The 14,934-nt window shown below is 45.7% G+C and overlaps 1 long non-coding RNA gene across 1 annotated transcript; it reads right to left on the bottom strand.

Moving 5' to 3' along the window:
- Nucleotides 1-358: 358 nt before the first annotated feature.
- On the bottom strand, nt 359-690 carry LOC143218813 (uncharacterized). Its single transcript, XR_013011168.1, has 2 exons — nt 583-690; nt 359-473 (listed from the first exon to the last, which is right to left on the bottom strand). It is a non-coding gene; the product is annotated as an uncharacterized LOC143218813 (long non-coding RNA).
- Nucleotides 691-14,934: the final 14,244 nt, after the last annotated feature.

Here is a 14,934-nt window from a genome sequence, read left to right as displayed (position 1 = left end):
GATATTAGTTTCAGGAAATCCATTGAACAAACGTCATTATACCTCCTGTTTGGTACTGCGAGTCTGGGGCAGACATGCCCAACTCGAAGAGCACTTGTTTCAGCTCTAGCACGAGTTCACTCACACGTTATTGCAGTTCTCCCCATCCGACGTGTGCCAACTAACTCGCAACCTAGCTCAAGAGCTGAGGCGAGAGCTCGCGCTCACCAGCCATTGAGTTGGACATGCCTGGTCTAGGGCTTCCTGTTTTGTAATTTTGATTTTTGGGAACTAGTATAGATGAGCATGAATACGAAATAGTAAATTATGTTATTGACGATAGAGAGAGGGAGAAAGAAGAGAAAAGCAATAAAGGAACTTACCATCGACAGTCGTGTCGTATTCTACGGTAGTCTTGTCCTCTTTCCCCATGATTCGGCTTGTATTTCACATCACTTCATTAATATACTTGTTTAAATACCCGGGAACATAACCTATAAAAAGCGAATTGATCTTCAGTGAAAAACAAGTGATAATTATTTACTTCTGGTTTTGTCGCAGAACTGGTTTGTGATTAATTAGAGATAGTTTAGAAATACTTACGCACTCACTGTCTTGTTAATATTCACTGTTTTCGAGCTTGCTAGGTTCAGAGATACTCACTGCTAGCTAGGTTAACTCGTTAACTCTGTCAACGTTGGTCAACGCCGACATTTCTATCGCACAAGATAACGGTCGCACGCCGCTTACCGAGTGGTACCGCTGTCGGTGTTGGAACTTTTGAGGAAGATAACTTACCAATTTGTGGTACATAAGTCTATTCTGGTGAACGAACTCCAATAGCTTGCTCCTGCCACAAGATGGGGACACAATGTTCATTTACGTGGGCTAATACCAATAAATTAATTATTATCTTAAATCTCCTTTTAGGTTTCTTTATTTCAGATAATCAAACAGTTCTATTAATCTTTACTAGCACACTAGAACTGTCTACAAATAAATATTTATACAAACTACAAAACTGAAGTCAAGGAGACACAGATACGTTATACTTGTCCTCTATGCTTTGTACTAATTATTTGACAAAGAAGTTATAACAGATTATGAACAGAACAATAATTGGAAATCATTTTTAATATAAAGTTGATAACACAGGAATTTTATTGTACACTGTCGATTCACAGATGACGCCAGCAGTATCATACCAATTAAAAATTAAACATTACTAATTATCCACTTCAAATATTCGCTTCAGGAAACATTATCGAGTTAGTATATTCAACGTCAATTTATCCGATAATCATTCATTAACATTTACAAGCCTGTAACGACAATCATGGCCGCTGTATTACAAAATAATTCATTGAAATTGCTTGCCTGTTACACTCGTAGACGCATGAAGAATCGTTAACTACAACAGAGTGCATTCTGCATCAGATGCAATAATTATTTGAACTCGATGATCAACGATGTTTCGGATATTTTGCGATTACGAACGCTATTGTTCATTGTTCGATCTTGAAATAGTATTATTGGCCAGAATAATGCAAATAAATAATGCAGTTCATTAATTAACCTGAAATATCATTTCCCAATTATTTTATTCATGAATGCACTCTTCAATAGCGAAGAGTGCAACTGCATTATGTATTCGCTGCAGTTTTTAATAAGTTCTAAGATATTTTTGCAGACTACAATTTTTCTGTGGGACACTAGGATCATCTAGTAAGCTCTAGAATTTTTTGATGGGCTCTCGAATAGTTCCAGCGGCTCCTCAATTTTTTCGGTGGGTCCTAATTTATTCAAGAGCTCTACGATCATTTGGCAAGCTCTGCAATTTTCAGATAGATTAAGTTCTAAGATCGTAAATTCTTTAGAGAGGAAGTAAGTTAGTTAGCGGAGCAAGGGTTTCAAGGTTTCAGAGACAGATCGGTGCTGGTCGGGGGTTCGAACTGGTTCGGAACGCCGCCAGGACCTCCTAGTAGGCGAAAATTCGGTGCGAGCGGATTCCTCGCGTTCTGCACGTACGGGTGGCTCGCCGCGACAGAGGTCTCGCGGACGACAAAGAGCCTTTAACGACGTTCGCGGTACGTCGGGGCGCTCGGTTGAGTGACGCGGGACACGAGCCGGCCCTTCGGGGGCCCTTTGAAAGAAAAGTACGCGACGCGTGTTACGGGGCGACACGCTGAACACGCACCGGGACCACGCACGTCGTACGAGGAAGCTGCATCCTCCCTCCGCCACCCCCTTCCCCTATCTCCGGGCCTCCTCGGGCCCCGCGGCCCGTTTTTGCGACCGATGTAATTGAGCCCGTCCCGACGTAGCCACCGTCTAAATGAATTACGAGGCGCCCGCGCCAACAGATCCCTCCCGAGCAATTATGCTACCTACCCTTTTCTTGCGCCGCGCCGCGAGCTCCGACGACCTCGCGAGATCGATCCTGTTCTAGCGGTAGATTGTCCGGCACAGTCGAAAATAATCGTTCGAGACGCTTTACTTCTCCCTCTATTTCTCATTCGGCATGAAGCTGTTATCGACAACGAAATAAAAATGTTCTTCCATACATAAACGACCCGGTGTGTCCACGGACGGCTAACCCTTCTCGACAATTTGTTAATGTTCCTCTAAAAAATATTACAAAATTTCTCCGAATGTCCATTCTTTTCATTTCAATGTCTGCGCACATGTTAAATACAGAAAGGTTTTAAATAATCTATACATTTTGGTTGACTGCAGGGTGAGATCGAGCGAATTGAAAATTCGCCTAACCACTTTTCCCTCGGGACTCTTCGCCCTAACCGACCCCTTAGAACCAGAAATTCATTGAGAAACAGAGATTCCAACGTCGTACCCTTTCCAACTGTTTCCCGCAAACATTACACCTCGTTCATCATCGTCGCCTAATCTCTGAATCCGAATAGCCTCTGCTGAATCCTCGGCAAACTCTGAATCCAAACGTCAGCGTACCGAAGTGTTCATAGTGGAGGGGATACTCGAGACCAGTACGCGGAACTCTGTCCACGAAAAAGACTCTCCCGGCGACAGTGCATGACCGGGAAAGTACTCTACGTGACATATTTCGCTTAGGCTAGATAGATGGCTTGTTCGCGGCGAGAAACGCGCACAAAGAAATAACTGCAGCTACTGTTCCCTTCGCCGAGAAGGATGAGGGGGAGAGAGAGAGAGAGAGAGAGAGCAGGGTTTAATCGGTCGGTTGAAGCGCGCGGTGCTCCGAGACAATGGGTCTCGGTGTTGATGGCAATATTTTAATGAAGTTAGCAAGTTCCCGGTACCGGCTGCCAGCCCGGGCGACGGCGACGCGATTCCAGGAGCGCGAACCAGAGAATCCCTTAAGGGCGGAGGACGGAGGCGCCACACAACCACTGATTTCCACTTACCGATACCGTTCTACAAAGCTGCCTTTATCTGTACGGCTTCTTTGCCTCCCTCCCTCCCTCCTTTCGCTTAGGTTTTTGCTGGTACGCGATACTCCTTCGCCTTCAAACGAGATCCATCGAGGTTTCTCGGCGGCGGGATGCTAACGCGATCGAGCTCCTCTCTGATCGATACCGGACCAGTTCGAAAACTCTGCAAGATCTAGCAAGATTTTCGCGTTTCTCTCGAGATTCTCGAGTTTGATTTTAATCAAGTCGATAATCAAGTTTCTGTTGCTTATGTAATTATTAACCTCTTGTTCGTCATCGAGAAAACATGAATTTTGTTCCTGTTACAATGGTCGAGCGAAATGCTCATTTAAAAAATTGTAGGAGGGATCGTACACTGTTCGAAAAATTGTATTACGAATTATACTAGAAATTACGTTCGAATACATTTTTGCTGGAGATTGTTTGAAGCGACCATTGTCTAGAAAATCGAGTGGCAGCGGATTCGTGGCCGATCGGATCCGATTGAGCGATCGCGATACTAACGTCCCCTCGGCACAGACTATGGTCGCCGGTTCTCGAGGCCCCTATGTGTACACAGAATAGGCAAGGAAGGCCGGTATCATTAGGGAGAAATCACATGCAAAACCCAAGACGTTCCGATCGCCCCGTTCGCCCGTAAACTTTCGTAGATTCTAATCGACCGCGCGTAATTAGAGCGAGAGCAATTGTCGGTAATTAATTGGAAGCAAATTAATTAGCTCAGATCGAAGAGAAAGTGGAAAATTACAACGTATTCGGTGCGGATCTGATTCCGATCGTGTCTCTCGACGGTCGAGAATCGCTGCAAAACGTTGCGTTCCCGGTCCTCTCGGCCAAACAGGACCCATATTCGACGTCGCAGTGACGTAATTGTCAACAACGTTTGTGAACAATGAAACTGTCTGCTACGAAGTAATTTGGTAATTTTAATCCAGCTACAATTTTTCCCTGCCGACAGTGTAATGTCGACAGTGACATTTCTGGATATTATTTCATGAAATTTCAACAGTCAAATGTCGACTGCAATATTGCGACAGTGCAACTGCATCAGCAGATTTTTAACAGTGCAATTGCAACGACAGATTTTCAATAGTAAAATTGGAGCAGTGCATTCTCGACAGTGCAATTGCAGCAGTGCATTCTCGACAGTGCATTCTCGACAGTGTAATTGCAGCAGTGCATTCTCAACAGTACAATTTCAACAGTAAAATTGCAGCAATGCATTCTCAACAGTAAAATTGCAGCAGTCCATTCTCGACAGTGCAATTGCAGCAGTGGATTCTCGACAGTGCAATTGCAGCAGTGCATTCTCAACAGTACAATTTTAACAGTAAAATTGCAACAGTGCATTCTCAACAGTGCAATTGCAGCAATGCATTCTCAACAGTACAATTTCAACAGTAAAATTGCAGCAGTGCATTCTCGAACAGTGCAACTGCAGTAGTGCATTCTCAACAGTACAATTTCAACAGTAAAATTGCAGCAATCCATTTTCAACAGTACAATTCTCAACAGTACAAGTGCAGCAGTGCATTCTCAACAGTGCAATTGCAGCAATAAATTTGCAACTACAACACCGCAGTGCAACAGTACAATTAAATCAGCAAATCGTAAACAGTGTAGAGGGGTAAATTCCCAACACTGAAAGTGCAACAATAAAACGACCACACTTGTACCGAACGGCTCAAGTTCGATCGCAGCATTGAAACGGAGTTACAAGTGGAGAAGCAGTGGTTTTCTCGCAGGTTTCTCGCACATCCACGTCGATTTCAGCGCTCAGATTCTTTGCATACAGCTTCCCAGGCTCTGAGAGAAGGATCACGAAGGAAGCTGTCCCTGGGAGGGCCGCGGATAAGGGAAATTTTACGAGGGATTACGCGGTTTATGACTTCTTCCAGCGTTTTCTCCGTCGCGTCCTGCCCGAATTTTCATCGTTCGTCGGTGTTCTTACGACTCCATTCTTCCTGCAGTCTTTACGAGCCACTCCGACGCTTCCTCTTCCTTCTTTCTGCCCCCTTCTGTTCATATTCAGCGAAATCTCGTTCGATGTTCTTCCTTCGAACCTGAGAAAAAATTTCAAAAATCGGAAATACCGTTTCCGGTTCGTTGGACTGATATTTCTGCAATTTCAGAAGTTATTTATGCTGTGCAAGTGAAATGATTATACTGATCATCATCGTGGAGCGTGAGAGATGATTTTAGAAGACTTGAGGGAGGGGATTGTGGATAAATAAAATTGTTTGCGGTATATTTGCGCAGAAGAGGACCGACACCGTTCTCCAGGGGCCTGGAAAAGTTATCAGAACGTTGGTTCGACAGGCTTACCGATTCATTCTGGCTATCGAGTTCGTTTCTTCCGCGCAATTTAATCTGCCAGTGTCAGCGTTGCCCCGAAATTATCTGGCCTTCGAGCGCCGCGATTATTAACGTTAATCGGCGAAATCCTGGCGAACAATCCTCCCATTTAGCTAAATCGACTATCCTCAGCTAGACTAAACAATGAAATTCTCTTGTTCACCCGTAATTAATCTCACGAAAATGAACTTTTTCAAGGAAAACGCCCACATTCAACTTTGACCATTTTTTATAATCTAATTAAAAAAAATACCACTGCATTCGGGAGAGCCGAAAGAACAATTCCTCGTAAGAATCATTCCCGTAGCTTTTGCGGTCGGAGCAGGAGAAATTCTCAAAGTTGAAAATTTGATCTTCTCGGATTGAAATTACGTTTTTCGGAAATTGAGCCCGCCAGAGAGCAATGGCCTGTGGATTTGAGTCGGTCGTGATCGAGATTGCTTTCGGGAAGGTTATACTTCGTCGGACAGTGATTTTCAATCGGGGACAAGCATGAATTCGGTCGAGAACGATCCTGCTAACGACTTCGACGATGGCGAAACTTTCCGGGCGAGAGACGGTCACTGGGAAATCCTCCTCGGTGGAAAATGATTTATCGCGTTCGAAGGAACGTCTTTGTCGAGAGAAGTTTTTATTGAAACGATTACTCGAGTCGCCTCGGGCCGACTTTTCCACCGGAGCGAAAGGGTCGGGAAAAGAGGAGAAGGGCCGAGCGAAGAAGAAAAAGAAGAGGAAGCTCGCCCGCGGCTCTGGCACGTCATTCCTCGCGATCAATTAAATTTTTATATCTCTCGCTGAGAGTTTGAACGATAGGCGAACTTACCCGGCCGCCTCGCCTCTCGTTCCAAAATGATTACTCTGCCTGGGAAAATGAATTTTGTCCGCTGGCGCCACCGCGATCTTCAAATAACAGTCACGATCCGAATGAATTAAATTTTTATCCAACCCCATCACCATTTCTCAAACATTTTAATTGTTCCACAATATAAACCTAGAAGAGTACTACAATTTTTAGCTGAACTTTTTTTCTGTATCTCTTCTAGTTTTCGAATGAAGAATCATAGAAGAGGAGGTTCCTTTGGGGAACCATTCTTTATGGCAAGAAAATAAAAAGAAATTTGTATTTATCCCCACCACAATTTTTTCGAAATTTAAATTTTTCTACAATGCGGACCATGAAGAGTACTACAATTTTTAGCGGAACTTTTTTCCTGTATCTCTTATAGTTTTCGAATGGAAAATCTTAGAAGAGGAGGTTCCTTTGGGGAACCATTCTTTATGGCAAGAAAATAAGAAGAAATTTGTATTTATCCCTACCACAATTTTTTCGAAATAAAAATTTTTCTACAATGTGGACCATGAAGAGTACTATAATTTTTTATTGAACTCGTTTCCTGTATCTCTTATGGTTTCCGCATGAAAAATATGGGTAAGGAAGGTAGGATTGGAATGAGAGAGTACGTGTTTGAGGATTGAAGGATGCAAGGGCTAATTTGCAGAACGATTTTCCCAGGACAAGAATCGATTTTCCCTTTGGCCTTTGCGCGAGCAGATTCGCTTTTCCACGCCATGAGAGCCAGCGAGAGATATCCGGGATGCGTCGCTGCCCTCCGGTGGAGTTTTCTAAGGAGCCAGGCAATCTCTGTCTGCGTTAGATAACGCCGACAGTCGACCAGCGACCCTCCCGCTCGCTTTTCATCTTACTAAATCACCCCCTGACCCCACCACCCTCGACTTGCTCCACTGTGCCATCCTACAAACGGGAAGAACATCGTCTAAACAACACCGGCTCCGTCCGGAAAACTTTGTTGCTTTTCGTGCACTGCTTTTTCATCTTGTCAGAGCGAAGAGTCAGTTAGCTAGAACGATTTTTCAATGTTTGCGAGAATCGAGAGCGAGATAAGGCAGCTGCATTTCAAGTTGAATAACTCGGCGCGAAAAAATCGTAGGCTAATGAATCAAAGCTTATTTTACACAGAAAACCACGCACTTTTAATTGCAAGAAGTGTCGCTTCTATAAAAAATTTTGTTCTCTTCCGAAAGCGTTACAAAGTTGATCAAAATTTTATATATTCTCAATTTTTGCTCTTTATACGACCCTGTTTGAAATTGAATAACTCAGCCAAAAAAAATCGTACGACAACGGATAAACGCTTATCGTATACGGGAAAGTATGGACTTTTAATTGCAGAAAGTGTCGTTTTTATAAAAAATTTTGTTCTCGTCCGAAAGCGTTACAAAATTGACCAAAAATTTCATGTATTCTCAATTTTTGCTCTTTACACGATCCTGTTTGAAATTGAATACCTCGGCCAAAAAAAATCGTGCGACAACGGATAAACGCTTATCTTATACGGGAAAGTATGGACTTTTAATTGCAGGAAGTGTGGGCTTCCTGAAAAATTTTCGTCGTTCCCTGTACCGTTACAAAGTCGACCAAAATGTGACGAAATCAAACTTAAAAATTCTCGGTGCTGCTCGGCAAAAATGCGCAAACGAGGCTCCGGTTTGAAAAATTCGGGAAGATCGAGAATTCTGACGATGCTCGAGCCACTCGCAGATCCTCAACCCTCCCAGCACCCTCCGTTTCGAGCAGAGAGAGGTCGGAAGAACCCTCGGTGTAGAAGGGGTTGGAACAGAGAGAGAAAGAGAGAGAGAGGGTGAGAGGGTGAGGGTTGCTAGGCAACGACGAGAGGGGTGCCCAGGCAGTATAGATCGCTATCCAGCCGCCTCCTCAGGGGCGGGTTGGGAGTATGAGAGAGACAGGAACACCACCCCGTTGGCAAGATGGCTTTATTACCCTCCGAGCCGGAGAGAGGACTCGGCCGATGTTCGCTGCGGCTGTACCAACTTGCTACCCCGCTCTAGGAAATGACTTCGGCGCCGATGGTTCACAAGCGCGAGACTATCTGCTCTAGGAGTGGTGTACATTACGGTCCTCCTTCGATTTATGGCCGCCTTCCTACGGCCCCCAACCCCTCCGCACCCTCAGCTACAACCCCCAGAAGACGAAGACATCTTGAACGGCGGCCCGCCGGGCACAAACGCACCGGGACACACCGCAGGATCACTGAAAAATTTCGTTTCGTTGTTTTGGTTCACCGAAAATTTTCTCTACAATGGTTTGCTCGTTCATTCGTTGTCTTACGATTTTTTTTTTTCAGAACTTCGATATAGTTCAAATATTGGTCATCTTTGTGACGTTATACGAGTCGAAGAAAATTTTTTACACAAGCAGCACTTATTGCAAATAAAAGTAGCCATATTTCTGTGTAAAATGATGGTTGACTCGTTACCGGACGGTTTTTTTTTTTGCTGAGTAATTCAACTTCGAAGTATAGCTGTATGATAAAGAAAAATGGAAATTGTCGAGATTTTGGTTAACTTTCAAAAATTGTACAAAGCGAACAGATTTTCTTAGGCAACCTAGACTTTTTGGGATTAAAAGTGGCTACTTTCCTGCGTGAAATAAGCGTTTGTTCGTTGTCGTGCGATTTTTTCTGCCCGAGTTATTCAGCTTTAAACAATCGTCGTTTATCGAAGGCTAGTATCTTGATGATAGTGAATTCTATTAAATTTTTCTGCTCGATTTCAAGAAACCCAGCAAAATCCGAACCCTTTCGGGTTCGAATCGAGTGAGGCAGGGTTGGAAAATCGGGGTGAGAGTGAAGGGGGCGTAGGGTGGCAGACAGGGAGCAGAGATTGCGCCTTTATCTCCCGAGATACCGACCGTCTTTGCTTCCCTCTTCTCCTACTTCCTCCTCGCAGTTCCTCCTACTGTTTGCCTGTCTTTTCTCGACGAGGAGATCGACAACCGAATACAACGTTCAATTCGATCTGCTGTAAAATGCGATTAGAAGCCTGTAGAATACTGTGCTTGCCTCGGGAACTCGTAGCTGGATCGATTGGTCATGGATAGACTGCGCATCTTTGTAAGAACGCGAGAATTCATCCTGGTACTGTTCGTGTATCTCTATTTTGCTGAGTGCTTTAGTTAAACAAGTCGCTTCACCTTCTACAATTAGGGTGTACGATTAAGTTGTTGATTTTAGGCCACCGAGCCGCCATCGTTTTCTCCCTGTTGGGATTGCCCAGTTCTCTCAAAGAAGAAACTGAAGAAACTTTGATGGACTAATTTAAAGATCTTGATTTACAGTACACGTACAGTCTAGAAATAAACGAAAAGAACAGTAGTCACACAATGTCCAATAAACAGATAAAAATGGCGAACAGTAAGCTTTCGAAAAGGGTATTCCCCGACGCCATCGGCTACGGTGCTGCCTCCGTGTGTCGTTCGATCGCGCTTTTTGTCAGCGAGCGAATTACGAAGACGAAACAAAACGAATAAAAGAAAAAAGGGAAAAAGCCGGTGGAAAATCGAGTCTCGCGAGATGGACTGGTCTCGGGCTGGCTCGCGCGTCCGGGAGAACAAAACCCGGCTATTGTTTCCCTAGAACGAGCACGGACAGAAGCGTTCTGGCCTTCGTGCTCGAATCGGACGATGGTATCGCGCGTGACCCCGCGTTGAAACGTAAACGGAGAGATTTCAAGTGGCTCGGGCCGCTAGAGAACGAAGCGAGCGAGAAGGACGGTCTGCGAGACGTAAACGGGGGACGGAGAGAAAGAGCAAGACATGAGAGAGGGGGGACGAAAACGGGAGAAGCTTGCCGTGCAAAAATTTCGCGCGTAGGAGGAGCGGAAATCCTTATGGAAATGGTTCGCCGCGACTCGCTAACGGAAGTCGACGAGCGTCGAGTTTACAGTATCCCCCGACAAAGTGCTCGGCCAGCGAGATAGAAGGCGATCCTTCTTCGCGGGTTCTCCGCGGGTGTCGGGTTTCCACTCTGGGTTCTGTCTTCCGCGGTTCCCCGCGAGAAAAGAAAACGAAACCGGGGCCGCGGGAGAGGAAGACGAAGCGGAGTAGTCGAACGCACAACAACAGGAACCACTTGCTGCTCCTCGGGCCGGTTCGCATCGCGTGCCACCGCTATTTGCGTTCATTATTCATGATGGGATGTTGGCACCGGTTCACCGAACAACCTCCGCGTCTCCGTGATCTATGATTTAACGGGCCGGGCCCTGAACGAGCGGTTTTTATTCACGGGTCGTTTCGTCCCGCCCGTAAACAGCCTCCGAAGAGCCGCGGACGATAAGTGGTTTATTTATGAACGGTTCCATCCGTTGCGTCGCGTTTCTCTACGCACGACGCGATTTTTATTCGACGATATTAAGGATACTGCAACTTATCGACTGAAGAATTAAATATTTTGGTTAGAATCTTCACTGTTTCCGAAGTTGTCATAGGACTTCCACGGCTCCGTGTACTCAGGCCCCGCCCCCGACACGCCCACTTCAGTGTCTCCACCCAATAAGTACAGAAATGTGACGCTAACGAGGGAAAAGGGTTGATAACGGGCTGAGGGTGCGACCGTTTTCGACTCGGGCCGCCATCTTTCATTCGTCCTTTGTTACCGGAACGCTGCCACGGAAAAGTTTCGGGTTAGACGGGCCCCCGACGGAGGCGGAGGAGGCGAACGCTCTCGGCTGCAAGTTTAATAACTCGTCGAAAGCGGCGCGGAACCGGTGGTGTGTTGGGCACCCGGTTGAACGTGGCGTTTTCTCACGGCGAATTCCGCCAAGGCGTGCATCGACTCCCCGCGCAACACCGGAGATGGAACCCCAGACGTAATTTCCGGTTTCGCCGCGGCGCGTTAGTCGAACCAAAAGACGATCGCTCAGCGAACGAGATAGCCTGAGATAACTTACTCCCTCGCGGTTCCCCGGCCACGTCCGCCTCTTCCCACCCCCTACACCTTCCACCCGCCACCCTCCTCCTACTGCTCCCGCTCCTCCCCCTCTGGCCCGCGCCACTCCTCCACCCCTGGAGTCGGAGTTACGCTCGTCTCCGCGTGCCAGGCTCGAATAACATCGGACCGTTTTTTTTTTTGGTGTCATTTCTTTTAAATTACGTAGAACTTTTTTATTAATTAATAATCCATCATTTCAATCTTAAAATACCTGTTTGGTTGAATCGATATTTCGTTAACGAATGGAACTGCGTAATGTAGACTGCGGATCTTTATGCAAAATATAAATTGTCTGCATTAATTGCACGTCACAGGTGTTTCGCAATCATCCCCTCCCCCTGCTCCCCCGATCGGCCCGTCATGATTTCTCGCGATCATTTGCACACAAACGACCGCCACGCTTTTGTCTCCCGATACGTTTCTAATCCTCAAGTCGTCGACCCGGTGACGATCATGCGAGTCCCGTTATTCGTGTTATGCAATTTCTCTCAGCCTGATGAAAAGGGGATTTGCTTTTTGATTTTGTGTTTTTCAGTTCTTGAATTTCACTATCTAAGGGTGTACCACACCACTCGACGTCTTGCAAGTTTATCTGTCAGAGATTCCTAGCTTCGATGGCACCCAGCCAATAAGTCGAAGCCAGGATAACAAATGCAAAGATTATTCGAGGCATTACAGGGTTCCCCCCCACTCCGACGGTTCGAAACAATCGAATTTTTTATCGGGTCCATTCTTCAAACGACGACCATAATCGTAAATTCACTGAACCACGATTTCCACGCAGCGCTGCAGTTGAGCGGCCATAACTTTGGTAAAAATAGTTGTTTGTCCATAAAAAAAATAGCGTGTATACTCTAAATATTGGTGAACAGGACAATAAATTGTTAAATTGATTTGCCCATCAGGTCCGTTTTAAAAAATTCCAGAAATTTTGGAGGTGTTTTTGGACAGTCATGTTCGACACAGCTCCCTGAGAAAATAAATGTTTGATTGATTTTACACATTTTTTCTGGGTCCATGGTTGCTTGGAAATCCCCCCTAATCGAATGATACATCGAATTTATTGATTTCAAAACTGGGGAACGACGGAAGTCGGACTTTTTAATGTCGGCGGCCGCCTGAGAACGAAAATTTGAAATGCTATCCGAATTTCGAGCGAACCGCCTCCGCCGGCGACACAATAACGATAACAAGGTAATGGGCTAATAAATAAGTAACCGGAGCTGCGGAGTCAACCCTTTCGCAGTTTAAAATTTAATCGGGGGAGGGAACGGGCTGAGCGATCGTGTTCGCGACGCGTGTGAAACATTCCAAGTATACGGGGCGATTCGTGACAGGGACAATATGGCTCGCGAGGGGTTGAAAAGGGGAGGCTTGAGCGACAGATCGAGTTTGTAACGCGTGCTCGAGGAACCACCCCTTTTTCTTGCCACTTACCATCCCTTGACTCCTGAAGAATCCAGCCACACATTTTTAAACTGAAAAATTAAATTGTTACACAATTTTACATACAAGATGCTCGCGGAACCATCCCCTTTCCGAGCCACTTTTCAGCCCTTGCCTGAAAAAAAATTTAACTGCAATTTTTACACTGAAAAATTTTACGGAGCGTAATCCTGAAGTACAAGGGATGATAATTTATGTATATTTGAAAATAATTCTTATTCAACCCCCGTGAAATTAGTCAATAATTTCAGAGTTTGAATCTCGGGGTGAATTTCTGGTGTAAATTTTTCGGATCGCCAAAAAAATGATAGTTTGAAGGGTCCCACCCCTTCCCACGAGGGAACGGGTTACCTACGAAATTTCTACATCCATCATTCCTCTCGTTCCAACCCCTTAACGACCATCCCCTCGGCCGTCGCGGCACGCGCCATTATAATGCTCGGGCTTAACTCGCTCGAAATTGAACTGCCCTTTAAAACTTGAACCACGGTTTACGAGGTTGCCGGCGACGCTAAGCGACAAGCACACACACCGGCCGTAGCAGCCACCTCGAAGGCGCTGTCTGTTTTTACGACCCCTCTATCTCGCGGCCTTTTGTTGCGCGGCCGGATCGACCAGGGAAAATGGAAATTTCATGCAAAAGATTCGGGGAAGATACACTCGCGCTGTACCAGCCCCTCGGAGAACCCCAGAAAAAATTCTCGAGAAGATAGAACTATCCTTTGAGTCAGTTATCAAACAATTTTGGGCCCAGAAAACGAAACCAAATCGTAGAAGAAATGATAGGTACCGTGTAGTGTCATATAAGATCAAGAACGAATAAGACTGGGTCTTATGAACAAATTTTGGGACCTACAGAAAAATTACAGACTTACCTTACTAGAAAATCGTGAGGGCTACGATGGGGACTTCCGGGCCCAGAAAACGAAACCAAATCGTAGAAGAAATGATAGGTACCGTGTAGTGTCATATAAGATCAAGAACGAATAAGTCTCGGTCTTATGAACAAATTTTGGGACCAACAGAAAAATTACAGACTTACCTTATTAGAAAATCGTGAGGGCTACGATGGGGACTTCCGGGCCCAGAAAACGAAACCAAATCGTAGAAGAAATGATAGGTACCGTGTAGTGTCATATAAGATCAAGAACGAATAAGTCTCGGTCTTATGAACAAATTTTGGGACCTACAGAAAAATTACAGACTTACCTTACTAGAAAATCGTGAGGGCTACGATGAGGACTTCCGGGCCCAGAAAACGAAACCAAATCGTAGAAGAAATGATAGGTACCGTGTAGTGTCATATAAGATCAAGAACGAATAAGTCTCGGTCTTATGAACAAATTTTGGGACCAACAGAAAAATTACAGACTTACCTTATTAGAAAATCGTGAGGGCTACGATGAGGACTTCCGAGGCTTGTGAACTGGAGGGGCAGTAGGAGCACGATGAGGCCCGGGGTCCGTCGTACAAGGCCCATAACGGCCGGAAGAGGACGAGGTTTATCGGATATTCGGCGTACGTTCGGCACCACCTGCCTCCGATGGGACATTGGCCGAATATCTATTATAATTTGCCGGACGACGAAATTCGTTGGTTCGCGACGGGGCTCCGGGGCCCATGGGCCTGGGCCGGATTGCGGAACCGCTTGAACTCGATTCCCCGATCGGGCCATCGTGCCACCGGGCCACCGGGCCTCCTATCGTCCTCGTATCGCAGCCTATCGCCTTTATCGCCGCATCGTTAACTCCGGGTTGTAAGCGCATAATGTATGCGGCCATTAAGCGTAATGAACACGGGCGTGCTTTCTTCGGGGAGAGGGCATATTCGAGAGAATTTGCTCGGAATTTACGAGGCATAACGCCGGCCGTGCGGCGCACACAAATAACGTATCGGCGCCGAGTGCGTTCGGTTCGCACCTC

The sequence above is a fragment of the Lasioglossum baleicum genome, chromosome 20 (genome assembly GCF_051020765.1).
Source record: "Lasioglossum baleicum chromosome 20, iyLasBale1, whole genome shotgun sequence".
Classification (NCBI taxonomy): domain Eukaryota; kingdom Metazoa; phylum Arthropoda; class Insecta; order Hymenoptera; family Halictidae; genus Lasioglossum; species Lasioglossum baleicum.
This window is presented reverse-complemented; position numbering and strand designations above follow the sequence as displayed.